The 16,960-nt window shown below is 63.4% G+C and overlaps 5 non-coding genes across 5 annotated transcripts; all 5 read right to left on the reverse strand.

Moving 5' to 3' along the window:
- Nucleotides 1-440: 440 nt before the first annotated feature.
- On the reverse strand, nucleotides 441-559 carry LOC142862963 (5S ribosomal RNA). Its single transcript, XR_012913856.1, has one exon. It is a non-coding gene; the product is annotated as a 5S ribosomal RNA (ribosomal RNA).
- Nucleotides 560-4,334: 3,775 nt separating this feature from the next.
- LOC142862671 (5S ribosomal RNA) lies at nucleotides 4,335-4,453 on the reverse strand. The gene has a single exon (XR_012913768.1). It is a non-coding gene; the product is annotated as a 5S ribosomal RNA (ribosomal RNA).
- Nucleotides 4,454-8,227: 3,774 nt separating this feature from the next.
- LOC142862672 (5S ribosomal RNA) lies at nucleotides 8,228-8,346 on the reverse strand. The gene has a single exon (XR_012913769.1). It is a non-coding gene; the product is annotated as a 5S ribosomal RNA (ribosomal RNA).
- Nucleotides 8,347-12,123: 3,777 nt separating this feature from the next.
- LOC142862674 (5S ribosomal RNA) lies at nucleotides 12,124-12,242 on the reverse strand. Its single transcript, XR_012913771.1, has one exon. It is a non-coding gene; the product is annotated as a 5S ribosomal RNA (ribosomal RNA).
- A 3,774-nt stretch (nucleotides 12,243-16,016) lies between these two features.
- LOC142862675 (5S ribosomal RNA) lies at nucleotides 16,017-16,135 on the reverse strand. Its single transcript, XR_012913772.1, has one exon. It is a non-coding gene; the product is annotated as a 5S ribosomal RNA (ribosomal RNA).
- Nucleotides 16,136-16,960: the final 825 nt, after the last annotated feature.

A 16,960-nucleotide genomic window follows, 5' to 3' on the forward strand; every position in this document is an offset into this window, starting at 1 on the left:
GAGAAAAGTAAAAGGAGGCCTGTGGAGCAGGTCTGGGTGTGACTCCGAATCCCCCAACATCAGGTGCCACCACCAAAGATTCCTGCGTGTAGCCCATAGAACCCCAAAAGCAACGGGACGAGTTCTGGTCACATACTCCCTCAAAATGACATCCTGGCCTTCTTCTGGAACTCCCTCCCCTCTCAGACTCTCAAGGTTTCCTCCAGCGTGTCGGTTCCCACAGAGCAGACCTTTGGTCTGAGACCTGACAGTCCAGATGCCACGCATGCTGCCGCGTGGCGGCGGTGTCGCGGCTTGGGACAAGAGGAGGCCCCACGGTGCGGGCTGGGGCGCCAGGCACCGCGGCGGGCGCTGAGGGTGGGGGTGACCCCCACCCCGGGCCGCCGCCGCGCTCCCAGAAAGGGGACAGAACAAGAGGCCAAAAAAAAAAAAAAAGAAGCAGCCTGTGGCACCGGGTATTCCCAGGCGGTCTCCCATCCAAGTACTAACCAGGCCCGACCCTGCTTAGCTTCCGAGACCAGACGAGATCGGGGGCGTTCAGGGTGGTGTGGCCCTAGACGGCGGCGGAGGGCGCCCCTGCCCCGCTCGAGAAGCCGAGCCTCTCTGGGCTTCCCCGCCGCCGCCTCCCGCCCCAGGCCCCGCGCCGGGCCGGGCCGGGCCGGTTGAGTTCGCCGGCGGGTCCCGCTGGCTCCCAGGGACGGGGGTGATGGGCGGGGCGGGGCGGGGCGGGGCGGGGTGGGGGGCTGTCTCTCTATACACACACACACACACTCACACTCACTCACACTCACACAAGATGCGCCTCCACGGCTGGACTCGCCAAGGTGGAGCCCTCCCAGCCCCCCTCGTCTCCTCGCCCGGCCTCCTTCACCTACCCGCTGCCCACCCCCAGCGCGTCGCTGCCGCTGACTGCGCACGCGCGGGACGCTCGCCCTTTGACCCCAGCCAGGGGCCGCCCTCCCCCACAACCCCTTTCAGCTGCGCCCCCCCCCTCGCCCTGTGGGTGGGCTGCCGCCTATTCCCCCGGGCCAGGGCTGGGGCACAGCCAGTGTATGGGGCGTCTCTCTCTGGGGATGTGTCCCATGGGTGGGGTGGGGTGGCGTGGTCTGGGGGGCGCTGAAGAAATCAGTCCCCTCCATCTCCTACCTCTGGAAAACGCCCAAGCCCGTGGAGAACTGCCGGCACCGCTTCGTGGGGGCCGGGACCCTCCTCCGTGTCCTCCTGTGGCCCAGTCCAACGGGCCTGGGCCTGGCCGGGGCTGCATTGGACCCCGACCACCCTGGCGTGTGGACTCGCTAAAAATCGGCCATTAGATATTGGATTCCAGCTTCCTGGAGGTCATTTCACTAATGAGTGCACCGGAAAGAGTTTCCTAATCCATCTGTGAGGGTGGCCACTGAAAGAGAATTTTAAAGCTGACAGAATAGGCGAGGGAAGGCATAGGAGATTTCCACACCCAGCAAGGAAGACTTTCCCGAAATGGAAGAAAGAAACGAGCAAACAGAGACACCGGTAGCCCGCCCGGAAAAGAGTCTGCCCCTGAGAGAAAGCACCCTGACCAGGTTCACCCGTGGGTGGGTGGCGAGCTAGCGGCATTCAGAAGAGCGAGGCCCGCAGTCTGTGCGGAAGACACCTGCGCTCGGGTGTGTGTGGCGGCGCGATTCACAAGCAGCTCTAGATGTTAAACCAAGGAGAAGCCAGGGAGTTCCCAACGCCCCAGGTGTCCTCAGCCCACGACTGGCTGCTGTGGGAATGCGAAGCCCGGCTCCTTGTCTCAGAGCGGGGTTCCCAGGAGGATCAGGCTGAAGCTGGGACTTGGCCTCAAAGTGTCCCCTCGCATGGCCACCCCCTTCCCCTTCCTGCTCCTCTACTCCTGGTGCCCCTCCATCCAGGGGCCAGACCTTAAAGAGTCACCGCAAGAGAATCCTGGTCCCAAAGGAGCCTTCTGGGGGACCGGTGCTGAGAGAGGTTGTGGGCATGGCCCGCTGGGGCTCTGCCCGACCCAGGGCTGAGAGATGCCACCTCCCAGCTCTGGGTCCCTGCAGGAAGTGTTGGCAAGCACAGGGCCGGTCCTCCAAAGGCCCAGGTGCAGGGAGCCCAGGCCAAGCAGCCTGTGGAAGAAGCCACTTGCCGTGCCACCCCGGGAACAGGACTGCAGGCCCCGGCCCTTCCCACCTCCTCCTCCTCCTCCTCCGCCCCGCACCCCCCCCCCGACATGGCACAGGGCTCAGAGACACCTCAGACTCTTGCTACCCAAAGTGCAAAGGGCATCAGTTGCTCCTCCAAACCCCCCGCCCAGCAGACCGCGTTGTCCAGCCAGCCCCCGGGCCTCCCTGGGGTGCCCAGCACAAAAGTGCAGACACCCACCGGACCCTCAGTCTCAGTTTTCGGAGGTTTTTGCCACTCTAAGGACCCGCAGGCCAGCTGGGCCTTCGGGCAGGACAGAGAGCCCCGGAATCCGACGTGGAGAGCTGCGTGTACGTCCCCATCAGGAGGCGGTCCCCACCTCCGCGGCTCTCCCCTTGCGGGGAGCGGCAGCCCAGCCGGCAGCCGCAGGGCCTCAGGGAAGACACCAGGCTGGGCCCCCGCGGCACAGCGGGGGCACGTCCCCCGCACTCACGCGACTTAGGGACGGCTGCTGGAGACTGCTGCGGCCACCCTGCTGCCGGGTTTCTGGAGGGCTTCCTGGAAGCAGCGTCCACACCAAGCCCTTGGAAGGCCCAGGCGACGGAGGAGCCGGTCAGGCAGGGGCCGAGGACGGTGAGAGGCCGGGCGGGCGGGAAGGAGCATGTCAGGCAGGGGCAGAGGACGGTGACCGGCCGGGCGGGGAGGAGCCGGTCAGGCGGGGGCCCAGGACAGTGACGGGCCTGGCCGGGGAGGAGTGCGTCAGGCAGGGGCAGAGGAGACGGGCTGGGTAAGGGTTAGGGTTACAGTTAGGGCACAATTCACAATCCCAAAGACGTGGAAGCGACCCGAGTGCCCATCCATCCAGGAGTGCATCAATAAAATGTGGCGCGTGGACACCACGGAGTGCCATTCGGCTGTGAGGAGCAGCGGTGAGAGGGCGCCTCTCGTGTTCTCCTGGCCAGAGCTGGAACCCGTTCCAGGAAGCCAAGTATCCCAAGAATGGACACACGAGCACCACGTGCGCGCGCTCACCAGCAAATTGGTACGAACGGATGGACGCCTAAGTGGACAGAGAGGAATCACCTTCATCGGGTGGGTGTCGGGCGGGTGGGGGGAGGGGAGGGGCATACACATCCATTAGGCATGGGGTGGGTGCGCACCGACTGGGGGATGGGCGCACTTGAAGCTCTGACCCGAGGGGGGAGGCTTGGAGAGGGCAAGGCACCCGACCTTAACATTGGTACCCCCACAATACGCTGGAACAACATGAGAGGTATATGAATAAGAACACAGGGGGGGCCGGGCGCGGTGGCTCACGCCTGTAATCCTAGCTCTCTGGGAGGCCGAGGCGGGCGGATTGCTCCAGGTCAGGAGTTCGAAACCAGCCTGAGCAAGAGCGAGACCCCGTCTCTACTAAAAATAGAAAGAAATTAATTGGCCAACTAATATATATAGAAAAACACAGCCGGGCGTGGTGGTGCATGTCTGTAGTCCCAACTACTCGGGAGGCTGAGGCAGCAGGATTGCTTGAGCCCGGAGATTGAGGTTGCTGTGAGCTAGGCTGACGCCATGGCACTCACTCTAGCCTGGGCAGCAAAACGAGACTCTGTCTCAAAAAAAAAAAAAAAAAGGAACACAGGGGGGAGGGCGGCACGGGCAACACATGTCACCTGAATACTTGTACTCCCATCATCTGCTTGAAAAGAGAGAGAAAAGAAAATGCAATCCTAGAGGTAAGAGACACTTTTTAAAAATAATGAATCCGAAGAGAAAAGTAAAAGGAGGCCTGTGGAGCAGGTCTGGGTGTGACTCCGGATCCCCCAACATCAGGTGCCACCACCAAAGATTCCTGCGTGTAGCCCATAGAACCCCAAAAGCAACGGGACGAGTTCTGGTCACATACTCCCTCAAAATGACATCCTGGCCTTCTTCTGGAACTCCCTCCCCTCTCAGACTCTCAAGGTTTCCTCCAGCGTGTCGGTTCCCACAGAGCAGACCTTTGGTCTGAGACCTGACAGTCCAGATGCCACGCATGCTGCCGCGTGGCGGCGGTGTCGCGGCTTGGGACAAGAGGAGGCCCCACGGTGCGGGCTGGGGCGCCAGGCACCGCGGCGGGCGCTGAGGGTGGGGGTGACCCCCACCCCGGGCCGCCGCCGCGCTCCCAGAAAGGGGACAGAACAAGAGGCCAAAAAAAAAAAAAAAGAAGCAGCCTGTGGCACCCGGTATTCCCAGGCGGTCTCCCATCCAAGTACTAACCAGGCCCGACCCTGCTTAGCTTCCGAGACCAGACGAGATCGGGGGCGTTCAGGGTGGTGTGGCCCTAGACGGCGGCGGAGGGCGCCCCTGCCCCGCTCGAGAAGCCGAGCCTCTCTGGGCTTCCCCGCCGCCGCCTCCCGCCCCAGGCCCCGCGCCGGGCCGGGCCGGGCCGGTTGAGTTCGCCGGCCGGGTCCCGCTGGCTCCCAGGGACGGGGGTGATGGGCGGGGCGGGGCGGGGCGGGGCGGGGTGGGGGGCTGTCTCTCTATACACACACACACACACTCACACTCACTCACACTCACACAAGATGCGCCTCCACGGCTGGACTCGCCAAGGTGGAGCCCTCCCAGCCCCCCTCGTCTCCTCGCCCGGCCTCCTTCACCTACCCGCTGCCCACCCCCAGCGCGTCGCTGCCGCTGACTGCGCACGCGCGGGACGCTCGCCCTTTGACCCCAGCCAGGGGCCGCCCTCCCCCACAACCCCTTTCAGCTGCGCCCCCCCCCTCGCCCTGTGGGTGGGCTGCCGCCTATTCCCCCGAGCCAGGGCTGGGGCACAGCCAGTGTATGGGGCGTCTCTCTCTGGGGATGTGTCCCATGGGTGGGGTGGGGTGGCGTGGTCTGGGGGGCGCTGAAGAAATCAGTCCCCTCCATCTCCTACCTCTGGAAAACGCCCAAGCCCGTGGAGAACTGCCGGCACCGCTTCGTGGGGGCCGGGACCCTCCTCCGTGTCCTCCTGTGGCCCAGTCCAACGGGCCTGGGCCTGGCCGGGGCTGCATTGGACCCCGACCACCCTGGCGTGTGGACTCGCTAAAAATCGGCCATTAGATATTGGATTCCAGCTTCCTGGAGGTCATTTCACTAATGAGTGCACCGGAAAGAGTTTCCTAATCCATCTGTGAGGGTGGCAACTGAAAGAGAATTTTAAAGCTGACAGAATAGGCGAGGGAAGGCATAGGAGATTTCCACACCCAGCAAGGAAGACTTTCCCGAAATGGAAGAAAGAAACGAGCAAACAGAGACACCGGTAGCCCGCCCGGAAAAGAGTCTGCCCCTGAGAGAAAGCACCCTGACCAGGTTCACCCGTGGGTGGGTGGCGAGCTAGCGGCATTCAGAAGAGCGAGGCCCACAGTCTGTGCGGAAGACACCTGCGCTCGGGTGTGTGTGGCGGCGCGATTCACAAGCAGCTCTAGATGTTAAACCAAGGAGAAGCCAGGGAGTTCCCAACGCCCCAGGTGTCCTCAGCCCACGACTGGCTGCTGTGGGAATGCGAAGCCCGGCTCCTTGTCTCAGAGCGGGGTTCCCAGGAGGATCAGGCTGAAGCTGGGACTTGGCCTCAAAGTGTCCCCTCGCATGGCCACCCCCTTCCCCTTCCTGCTCCTCTACTCCTGGTGCCCCTCCATCCAGGGGCCAGACCTTAAAGAGTCACCGCAAGAGAATCCTGGTCCCAAAGGAGCCTTCTGGGGGACCGGTGCTGAGAGAGGTTGTGGGCATGGCCCGCTGGGGCTCTGCCCGACCCAGGGCTGAGAGATGCCACCTCCCAGCTCTGGGTCCCTGCAGGAAGTGTTGGCAAGCACAGGGCCGGTCCTCCAAAGGCCCAGGTGCAGGGAGCCCAGGCCAAGCAGCCTGTGGAAGAAGCCACTTGCCGTGCCACCCCGGGAACAGGACTGCAGGCCCCGGCCCTTCCCACCTCCTCCTCCTCCTCCTCCGCCCCGCACCCCCCCCCCCGACATGGCACAGGGCTCAGAGACACCTCAGACTCTTGCTACCCAAAGTGCAAAGGGCATCAGTTGCTCCTCCAAACCCCCCGCCCAGCAGACCGCGTTGTCCAGCCAGCCCCCGGGCCTCCCTGGGGTGCCCAGCACAAAAGTGCAGACACCCACCGGACCCTCAGTCTCAGTTTTCGGAGGTTTTTGCCACTCTAAGGACCCGCAGGCCAGCTGGGCCTTCGGGCAGGACAGAGAGCCCCGGAATCCGACGTGGAGAGCTGCGTGTACGTCCCCATCAGGAGGCGGTCCCCACCTCCGCGGCTCTCCCCTTGCGGGGAGCGGCAGCCCAGCCGGCAGCCGCAGGGCCTCAGGGAAGACACCAGGCTGGGCCCCCGCGGCACAGCGGGGGCACGTCCCCCGCACTCACGCGACTTAGGGACGGCTGCTGGAGACTGCTGCGGCCACCCTGCTGCCGGGTTTCTGGAGGGCTTCCTGGAAGCAGCGTCCACACCAAGCCCTTGGAAGGCCCAGGCGACGGAGGAGCCGGTCAGGCAGGGGCCGAGGACGGTGAGAGGCCGGGCGGGAAGGAGCGTGTCAGGCAGGGGCAGAGGACGGTGACCGGCCGGGCGGGGAGGAGCCGGTCAGGCGGGGGCCCAGGACAGTGACGGGCCTGGCCGGGGAGGAGTGCGTCAGGCAGGGGCAGAGGAGACGGGCTGGGTAAGGGTTAGGGTTACAGTTAGGGCACAATTCACAATCCCAAAGACGTGGAAGCGACCCGAGTGCCCATCCATCCAGGAGTGCATCAATAAAATGTGGCGCGTGGACACCACGGAGTGCCATTCGGCTGTGAGGAGCAGCGGTGAGAGGGCGCCTCTCGTGTTCTCCTGGCCAGAGCTGGAACCCGTTCCAGGAAGCCAAGTATCCCAAGAATGGACACACGAGCACCACGTGCGCGCGCTCACCAGCAAATTGGTACGAACGGATGGACGCCTAAGTGGACAGAGAGGAATCACCTTCATCGGGTGGGTGTCGGGCGGGTGGGGGGAGGGGAGGGGCATACACATCCATTAGGCATGGGGTGGGTGCGCACCGACTGGGGGATGGGCGCACTTGAAGCTCTGACCCGAGGGGGGAGGCTTGGAGAGGGCAAGGCACCCGACCTTAACATTGGTACCCCCACAATACGCTGGAACAACATGAGAGGTATATGAATAAGAACACAGGGGGGGCCGGGCGCGGTGGCTCACGCCTGTAATCCTAGCTCTCTGGGAGGCCGAGGCGGGCGGATTGCTCCAGGTCAGGAGTTCGAAACCAGCCTGAGCAAGAGCGAGACCCCGTCTCTACTAAAAATAGAAAGAAATTAATTGGCCAACTAATATATATAGAAAAACACAGCCGGGCGTGGTGGTGCATGTCTGTAGTCCCAACTACTCGGGAGGCTGAGGCAGCAGGATTGCTTGAGCCCGGAGATTGAGGTTGCTGTGAGCTAGGCTGACGCCATGGCACTCACTCTAGCCTGGGCAGCAAAACGAGACTCTGTCTCAAAAAAAAAAAAAAAAAAGGAACACAGGGGGGAGGGCGGCACGGGCAACACATGTCACCTGAATACTTGTACTCCCATCATCTGCTTGAAAAGAGAGAGAAAAGAAAATGCAATCCTAGAGGTAAGAGACACTTTTTAAAAATAATGAATCCGAAGAGAAAAGTAAAAGGAGGCCTGTGGAGCAGGTCTGGGTGTGACTCCGGATCCCCCAACATCAGGTGCCACCACCAAAGATTCCTGCGTGTAGCCCATAGAACCCCAAAAGCAACGGGACGAGTTCTGGTCACATACTCCCTCAAAATGACATCCTGGCCTTCTTCTGGAACTCCCTCCCCTCTCAGACTCTCAAGGTTTCCTCCAGCGTGTCGGTTCCCACAGAGCAGACCTTTGGTCTGAGACCTGACAGTCCAGATGCCACGCATGCTGCCGCGTGGCGGCGGTGTCGCGGCTTGGGACAAGAGGAGGCCCCACGGTGCGGGCTGGGGCGCCAGGCACCGCGGCGGGCGCTGAGGGTGGGGGTGACCCCCACCCCGGGCCGCCGCCGCGCTCCCAGAAAGGGGACAGAACAAGAGGCCAAAAAAAAAAAAAAAGAAGCAGCCTGTGGCACCCGGTATTCCCAGGCGGTCTCCCATCCAAGTACTAACCAGGCCCGACCCTGCTTAGCTTCCGAGACCAGACGAGATCGGGGGCGTTCAGGGTGGTGTGGCCCTAGACGGCGGCGGAGGGCGCCCCTGCCCCGCTCGAGAAGCCGAGCCTCTCTGGGCTTCCCCGCCGCCGCCTCCCGCCCCAGGCCCCGCGCCGGGCCGGGCCGGGCCGGTTGAGTTCGCCGGCCGGGTCCCGCTGGCTCCCAGGGACGGGGGTGATGGGCGGGGCGGGGCGGGGCGGGGCGGGGTGGGGGGCTGTCTCTCTATACACACACACACACACTCACACTCACTCACACTCACACAAGATGCGCCTCCACGGCTGGACTCGCCAAGGTGGAGCCCTCCCAGCCCCCCTCGTCTCCTCGCCCGGCCTCCTTCACCTACCCGCTGCCCACCCCCAGCGCGTCGCTGCCGCTGACTGCGCACGCGCGGGACGCTCGCCCTTTGACCCCAGCCAGGGGCCGCCCTCCCCCACAACCCCTTTCAGCTGCGCCCCCCCCCTCGCCCTGTGGGTGGGCTGCCGCCTATTCCCCCGAGCCAGGGCTGGGGCACAGCCAGTGTATGGGGCGTCTCTCTCTGGGGATGTGTCCCATGGGTGGGGTGGGGTGGCGTGGTCTGGGGGGCGCTGAAGAAATCAGTCCCCTCCATCTCCTACCTCTGGAAAACGCCCAAGCCCGTGGAGAACTGCCGGCACCGCTTCGTGGGGGCCGGGACCCTCCTCCGTGTCCTCCTGTGGCCCAGTCCAACGGGCCTGGGCCTGGCCGGGGCTGCATTGGACCCCGACCACCCTGGCGTGTGGACTCGCTAAAAATCGGCCATTAGATATTGGATTCCAGCTTCCTGGAGGTCATTTCACTAATGAGTGCACCGGAAAGAGTTTCCTAATCCATCTGTGAGGGTGGCAACTGAAAGAGAATTTTAAAGCTGACAGAATAGGCGAGGGAAGGCATAGGAGATTTCCACACCCAGCAAGGAAGACTTTCCCGAAATGGAAGAAAGAAACGAGCAAACAGAGACACCGGTAGCCCGCCCGGAAAAGAGTCTGCCCCTGAGAGAAAGCACCCTGACCAGGTTCACCCGTGGGTGGGTGGCGAGCTAGCGGCATTCAGAAGAGCGAGGCCCACAGTCTGTGCGGAAGACACCTGCGCTCGGGTGTGTGTGGCGGCGCGATTCACAAGCAGCTCTAGATGTTAAACCAAGGAGAAGCCAGGGAGTTCCCAACGCCCCAGGTGTCCTCAGCCCACGACTGGCTGCTGTGGGAATGCGAAGCCCGGCTCCTTGTCTCAGAGCGGGGTTCCCAGGAGGATCAGGCTGAAGCTGGGACTTGGCCTCAAAGTGTCCCCTCGCATGGCCACCCCCTTCCCCTTCCTGCTCCTCTACTCCTGGTGCCCCTCCATCCAGGGGCCAGACCTTAAAGAGTCACCGCAAGAGAATCCTGGTCCCAAAGGAGCCTTCTGGGGGACCGGTGCTGAGAGAGGTTGTGGGCATGGCCCGCTGGGGCTCTGCCCGACCCAGGGCTGAGAGATGCCACCTCCCAGCTCTGGGTCCCTGCAGGAAGTGTTGGCAAGCACAGGGCCGGTCCTCCAAAGGCCCAGGTGCAGGGAGCCCAGGCCAAGCAGCCTGTGGAAGAAGCCACTTGCCGTGCCACCCCGGGAACAGGACTGCAGGCCCCGGCCCTTCCCACCTCCTCCTCCTCCTCCTCCGCCCCGCACCCCCCCCCCGACATGGCACAGGGCTCAGAGACACCTCAGACTCTTGCTACCCAAAGTGCAAAGGGCATCAGTTGCTCCTCCAAACCCCCCGCCCAGCAGACCGCGTTGTCCAGCCAGCCCCCGGGCCTCCCTGGGGTGCCCAGCACAAAAGTGCAGACACCCACCGGACCCTCAGTCTCAGTTTTCGGAGGTTTTTGCCACTCTAAGGACCCGCAGGCCAGCTGGGCCTTCGGGCAGGACAGAGAGCCCCGGAATCCGACGTGGAGAGCTGCGTGTACGTCCCCATCAGGAGGCGGTCCCCACCTCCGCGGCTCTCCCCTTGCGGGGAGCGGCAGCCCAGCCGGCAGCCGCAGGGCCTCAGGGAAGACACCAGGCTGGGCCCCCGCGGCACAGCGGGGGCACGTCCCCCGCACTCACGCGACTTAGGGACGGCTGCTGGAGACTGCTGCGGCCACCCTGCTGCCGGGTTTCTGGAGGGCTTCCTGGAAGCAGCGTCCACACCAAGCCCTTGGAAGGCCCAGGCGACGGAGGAGCCGGTCAGGCAGGGGCCGAGGACGGTGAGAGGCCGGGCGGGCGGGAAGGAGCATGTCAGGCAGGGGCAGAGGACGGTGACCGGCCGGGCGGGGAGGAGCCGGTCAGGCGGGGGCCCAGGACAGTGACGGGCCTGGCCGGGGAGGAGTGCGTCAGGCAGGGGCAGAGGAGACGGGCTGGGTAAGGGTTAGGGTTACAGTTAGGGCACAATTCACAATCCCAAAGACGTGGAAGCGACCCGAGTGCCCATCCATCCAGGAGTGCATCAATAAAATGTGGCGCGTGGACACCACGGAGTGCCATTCGGCTGTGAGGAGCAGCGGTGAGAGGGCGCCTCTCGTGTTCTCCTGGCCAGAGCTGGAACCCGTTCCAGGAAGCCAAGTATCCCAAGAATGGACACACGAGCACCACGTGCGCGCGCTCACCAGCAAATTGGTACGAACGGATGGACGCCTAAGTGGACAGAGAGGAATCACCTTCATCGGGTGGGTGTCGGGCGGGTGGGGGGAGGGGAGGGGCATACACATCCATTAGGCATGGGGTGGGTGCGCACCGACTGGGGGATGGGCGCACTTGAAGCTCTGACCCGAGGGGGGAGGCTTGGAGAGGGCAAGGCACCCGACCTTAACATTGGTACCCCCACAATACGCTGGAACAACATGAGAGGTATATGAATAAGAACACAGGGGGGGCCGGGCGCGGTGGCTCACGCCTGTAATCCTAGCTCTCTGGGAGGCCGAGGCGGGCGGATTGCTCCAGGTCAGGAGTTCGAAACCAGCCTGAGCAAGAGCGAGACCCCGTCTCTACTAAAAATAGAAAGAAATTAATTGGCCAACTAATATATATAGAAAAACACAGCCGGGCGTGGTGGTGCATGTCTGTAGTCCCAACTACTCGGGAGGCTGAGGCAGCAGGATTGCTTGAGCCCGGAGATTGAGGTTGCTGTGAGCTAGGCTGACGCCATGGCACTCACTCTAGCCTGGGCAGCAAAACGAGACTCTGTCTCAAAAAAAAAAAAAAAAAAGGAACACAGGGGGGAGGGCGGCACGGGCAACACATGTCACCTGAATACTTGTACTCCCATCATCTGCTTGAAAAGAGAGAGAAAAGAAAATGCAATCCTAGAGGTAAGAGACACTTTTTAAAAATAATGAATCCGAAGAGAAAAGTAAAAGGAGGCCTGTGGAGCAGGTCTGGGTGTGACTCCGGATCCCCCAACATCAGGTGCCACCACCAAAGATTCCTGCGTGTAGCCCATAGAACCCCAAAAGCAACGGGACGAGTTCTGGTCACATACTCCCTCAAAATGACATCCTGGCCTTCTTCTGGAACTCCCTCCCCTCTCAGACTCTCAAGGTTTCCTCCAGCGTGTCGGTTCCCACAGAGCAGACCTTTGGTCTGAGACCTGACAGTCCAGATGCCACGCATGCTGCCGCGTGGCGGCGGTGTCGCGGCTTGGGACAAGAGGAGGCCCCACGGTGCGGGCTGGGGCGCCAGGCACCGCGGCGGGCGCTGAGGGTGGGGGTGACCCCCACCCCGGGCCGCCGCCGCGCTCCCAGAAAGGGGACAGAACAAGAGGCCAAAAAAAAAAAAAAAGAAGCAGCCTGTGGCACCCGGTATTCCCAGGCGGTCTCCCATCCAAGTACTAACCAGGCCCGACCCTGCTTAGCTTCCGAGACCAGACGAGATCGGGGGCGTTCAGGGTGGTGTGGCCCTAGACGGCGGCGGAGGGCGCCCCTGCCCCGCTCGAGAAGCCGAGCCTCTCTGGGCTTCCCCGCCGCCGCCTCCCGCCCCAGGCCCCGCGCCGGGCCGGGCCGGGCCGGTTGAGTTCGCCGGCCGGGTCCCGCTGGCTCCCAGGGACGGGGGTGATGGGCGGGGCGGGGCGGGGCGGGGCGGGGTGGGGGGCTGTCTCTCTATACACACACACACACACTCACACTCACTCACACTCACACAAGATGCGCCTCCACGGCTGGACTCGCCAAGGTGGAGCCCTCCCAGCCCCCCTCGTCTCCTCGCCCGGCCTCCTTCACCTACCCGCTGCCCACCCCCAGCGCGTCGCTGCCGCTGACTGCGCACGCGCGGGACGCTCGCCCTTTGACCCCAGCCAGGGGCCGCCCTCCCCCACAACCCCTTTCAGCTGCGCCCCCCCCCTCGCCCTGTGGGTGGGCTGCCGCCTATTCCCCCGAGCCAGGGCTGGGGCACAGCCAGTGTATGGGGCGTCTCTCTCTGGGGATGTGTCCCATGGGTGGGGTGGGGTGGCGTGGTCTGGGGGGCGCTGAAGAAATCAGTCCCCTCCATCTCCTACCTCTGGAAAACGCCCAAGCCCGTGGAGAACTGCCGGCACCGCTTCGTGGGGGCCGGGACCCTCCTCCGTGTCCTCCTGTGGCCCAGTCCAACGGGCCTGGGCCTGGCCGGGGCTGCATTGGACCCCGACCACCCTGGCGTGTGGACTCGCTAAAAATCGGCCATTAGATATTGGATTCCAGCTTCCTGGAGGTCATTTCACTAATGAGTGCACCGGAAAGAGTTTCCTAATCCATCTGTGAGGGTGGCAACTGAAAGAGAATTTTAAAGCTGACAGAATAGGCGAGGGAAGGCATAGGAGATTTCCACACCCAGCAAGGAAGACTTTCCCGAAATGGAAGAAAGAAACGAGCAAACAGAGACACCGGTAGCCCGCCCGGAAAAGAGTCTGCCCCTGAGAGAAAGCACCCTGACCAGGTTCACCCGTGGGTGGGTGGCGAGCTAGCGGCATTCAGAAGAGCGAGGCCCGCAGTCTGTGCGGAAGACACCTGCGCTCGGGTGTGTGTGGCGGCGCGATTCACAAGCAGCTCTAGATGTTAAACCAAGGAGAAGCCAGGGAGTTCCCAACGCCCCAGGTGTCCTCAGCCCACGACTGGCTGCTGTGGGAATGCGAAGCCCGGCTCCTTGTCTCAGAGCGGGGTTCCCAGGAGGATCAGGCTGAAGCTGGGACTTGGCCTCAAAGTGTCCCCTCGCATGGCCACCCCCTTCCCCTTCCTGCTCCTCTACTCCTGGTGCCCCTCCATCCAGGGGCCAGACCTTAAAGAGTCACCGCAAGAGAATCCTGGTCCCAAAGGAGCCTTCTGGGGGACCGGTGCTGAGAGAGGTTGTGGGCATGGCCCGCTGGGGCTCTGCCCGACCCAGGGCTGAGAGATGCCACCTCCCAGCTCTGGGTCCCTGCAGGAAGTGTTGGCAAGCACAGGGCCGGTCCTCCAAAGGCCCAGGTGCAGGGAGCCCAGGCCAAGCAGCCTGTGGAAGAAGCCACTTGCCGTGCCACCCCGGGAACAGGACTGCAGGCCCCGGCCCTTCCCACCTCCTCCTCCTCCTCCTCCGCCCCGCACCCCCCCCCCCGACATGGCACAGGGCTCAGAGACACCTCAGACTCTTGCTACCCAAAGTGCAAAGGGCATCAGTTGCTCCTCCAAACCCCCCGCCCAGCAGACCGCGTTGTCCAGCCAGCCCCCGGGCCTCCCTGGGGTGCCCAGCACAAAAGTGCAGACACCCACCGGACCCTCAGTCTCAGTTTTCGGAGGTTTTTGCCACTCTAAGGACCCGCAGGCCAGCTGGGCCTTCGGGCAGGACAGAGAGCCCCGGAATCCGACGTGGAGAGCTGCGTGTACGTCCCCATCAGGAGGCGGTCCCCACCTCCGCGGCTCTCCCCTTGCGGGGAGCGGCAGCCCAGCCGGCAGCCGCAGGGCCTCAGGGAAGACACCAGGCTGGGCCCCCGCGGCACAGCGGGGGCACGTCCCCCGCACTCACGCGACTTAGGGACGGCTGCTGGAGACTGCTGCGGCCACCCTGCTGCCGGGTTTCTGGAGGGCTTCCTGGAAGCAGCGTCCACACCAAGCCCTTGGAAGGCCCAGGCGACGGAGGAGCCGGTCAGGCAGGGGCCGAGGACGGTGAGAGGCCGGGCGGGAAGGAGCGTGTCAGGCAGGGGCAGAGGACGGTGACCGGCCGGGCGGGGAGGAGCCGGTCAGGCGGGGGCCCAGGACAGTGACGGGCCTGGCCGGGGAGGAGTGCGTCAGGCAGGGGCAGAGGAGACGGGCTGGGTAAGGGTTAGGGTTACAGTTAGGGCACAATTCACAATCCCAAAGACGTGGAAGCGACCCGAGTGCCCATCCATCCAGGAGTGCATCAATAAAATGTGGCGCGTGGACACCACGGAGTGCCATTCGGCTGTGAGGAGCAGCGGTGAGAGGGCGCCTCTCGTGTTCTCCTGGCCAGAGCTGGAACCCGTTCCAGGAAGCCAAGTATCCCAAGAATGGACACACGAGCACCACGTGAGCGCGCTCACCAGCAAATTGGTACGAACGGATGGACGCCTAAGTGGACAGAGAGGAATCACCTTCATCGGGTGGGTGTCGGGCGGGTGGGGGGAGGGGAGGGGCATACACATCCATTAGGCATGGGGTGGGTGCGCACCGACTGGGGGATGGGCGCACTTGAAGCTCTGACCCGAGGGGGGAGGCTTGGAGAGGGCAAGGCACCCGACCTTAACATTGGTACCCCCACAATACGCTGGAACAACATGAGAGGTATATGAATAAGAACACAGGGGGGGCCGGGCGCGGTGGCTCACGCCTGTAATCCTAGCTCTCTGGGAGGCCGAGGCGGGCGGATTGCTCCAGGTCAGGAGTTCGAAACCAGCCTGAGCAAGAGCGAGACCCCGTCTCTACTAAAAATAGAAAGAAATTAATTGGCCAACTAATATATATAGAAAAACACAGCCGGGCGTGGTGGTGCATGTCTGTAGTCCCAACTACTCGGGAGGCTGAGGCAGCAGGATTGCTTGAGCCCGGAGATTGAGGTTGCTGTGAGCTAGGCTGACGCCATGGCACTCACTCTAGCCTGGGCAGCAAAACGAGACTCTGTCTCAAAAAAAAAAAAAAAAAAGGAACACAGGGGGGAGGGCGGCACGGGCAACACATGTCACCTGAATACTTGTACTCCCATCATCTGCTTGAAAAGAGAGAGAAAAGAAAATGCAATCCTAGAGGTAAGAGACACTTTTTAAAAATAATGAATCCGAAGAGAAAAGTAAAAGGAGGCCTGTGGAGCAGGTCTGGGTGTGACTCCGGATCCCCCAACATCAGGTGCCACCACCAAAGATTCCTGCGTGTAGCCCATAGAACCCCAAAAGCAACGGGACGAGTTCTGGTCACATACTCCCTCAAAATGACATCCTGGCCTTCTTCTGGAACTCCCTCCCCTCTCAGACTCTCAAGGTTTCCTCCAGCGTGTCGGTTCCCACAGAGCAGACCTTTGGTCTGAGACCTGACAGTCCAGATGCCACGCATGCTGCCGCGTGGCGGCGGTGTCGCGGCTTGGGACAAGAGGAGGCCCCACGGTGCGGGCTGGGGCGCCAGGCACCGCGGCGGGCGCTGAGGGTGGGGGTGACCCCCACCCCGGGCCGCCGCCGCGCTCCCAGAAAGGGGACAGAACAAGAGGCCAAAAAAAAAAAAAAAGAAGCAGCCTGTGGCACCCGGTATTCCCAGGCGGTCTCCCATCCAAGTACTAACCAGGCCCGACCCTGCTTAGCTTCCGAGACCAGACGAGATCGGGGGCGTTCAGGGTGGTGTGGCCCTAGACGGCGGCGGAGGGCGCCCCTGCCCCGCTCGAGAAGCCGAGCCTCTCTGGGCTTCCCCGCCGCCGCCTCCCGCCCCAGGCCCCGCGCCGGGCCGGGCCGGGCCGGTTGAGTTCGCCGGCCGGGTCCCGCTGGCTCCCAGGGACGGGGGTGATGGGCGGGGCGGGGCGGGGCGGGGCGGGGTGGGGGGCTGTCTCTCTATACACACACACACACACTCACACTCACTCACACTCACACAAGATGCGCCTCCACGGCTGGACTCGCCAAGGTGGAGCCCTCCCAGCCCCCCTCGTCTCCTCGCCCGGCCTCCTTCACCTACCCGCTGCCCACCCCCAGCGCGTCGCTGCCGCTGACTGCGCACGCGCGGGACGCTCGCCCTTTGACCCCAGCCAGGGGCCGCCCTCCCCCACAACCCCTTTCAGCTGCGCCCCCCCCCTCGCCCTGTGGGTGGGCTGCCGCCTATTCCCCCGAGCCAGGGCTGGGGCACAGCCAGTGTATGGGGCGTCTCTCTCTGGGGATGTGTCCCATGGGTGGGGTGGGGTGGCGTGGTCTGGGGGGCGCTGAAGAAATCAGTCCCCTCCATCTCCTACCTCTGGAAAACGCCCAAGCCCGTGGAGAACTGCCGGCACCGCTTCGTGGGGGCCGGGACCCTCCTCCGTGTCCTCCTGTGGCCCAGTCCAACGGGCCTGGGCCTGGCCGGGGCTGCATTGGACCCCGACCACCCTGGCGTGTGGACTCGCTAAAAATCGGCCATTAGATATTGGATTCCAGCTTCCTGGAGGTCATTTCACTAATGAGTGCACCGGAAAGAGTTTCCTAATCCATCT

This window comes from Microcebus murinus, chromosome 20 (genome assembly GCF_040939455.1).
Source record: "Microcebus murinus isolate Inina chromosome 20, M.murinus_Inina_mat1.0, whole genome shotgun sequence".
Taxonomy (NCBI): domain Eukaryota; kingdom Metazoa; phylum Chordata; class Mammalia; order Primates; family Cheirogaleidae; genus Microcebus; species Microcebus murinus.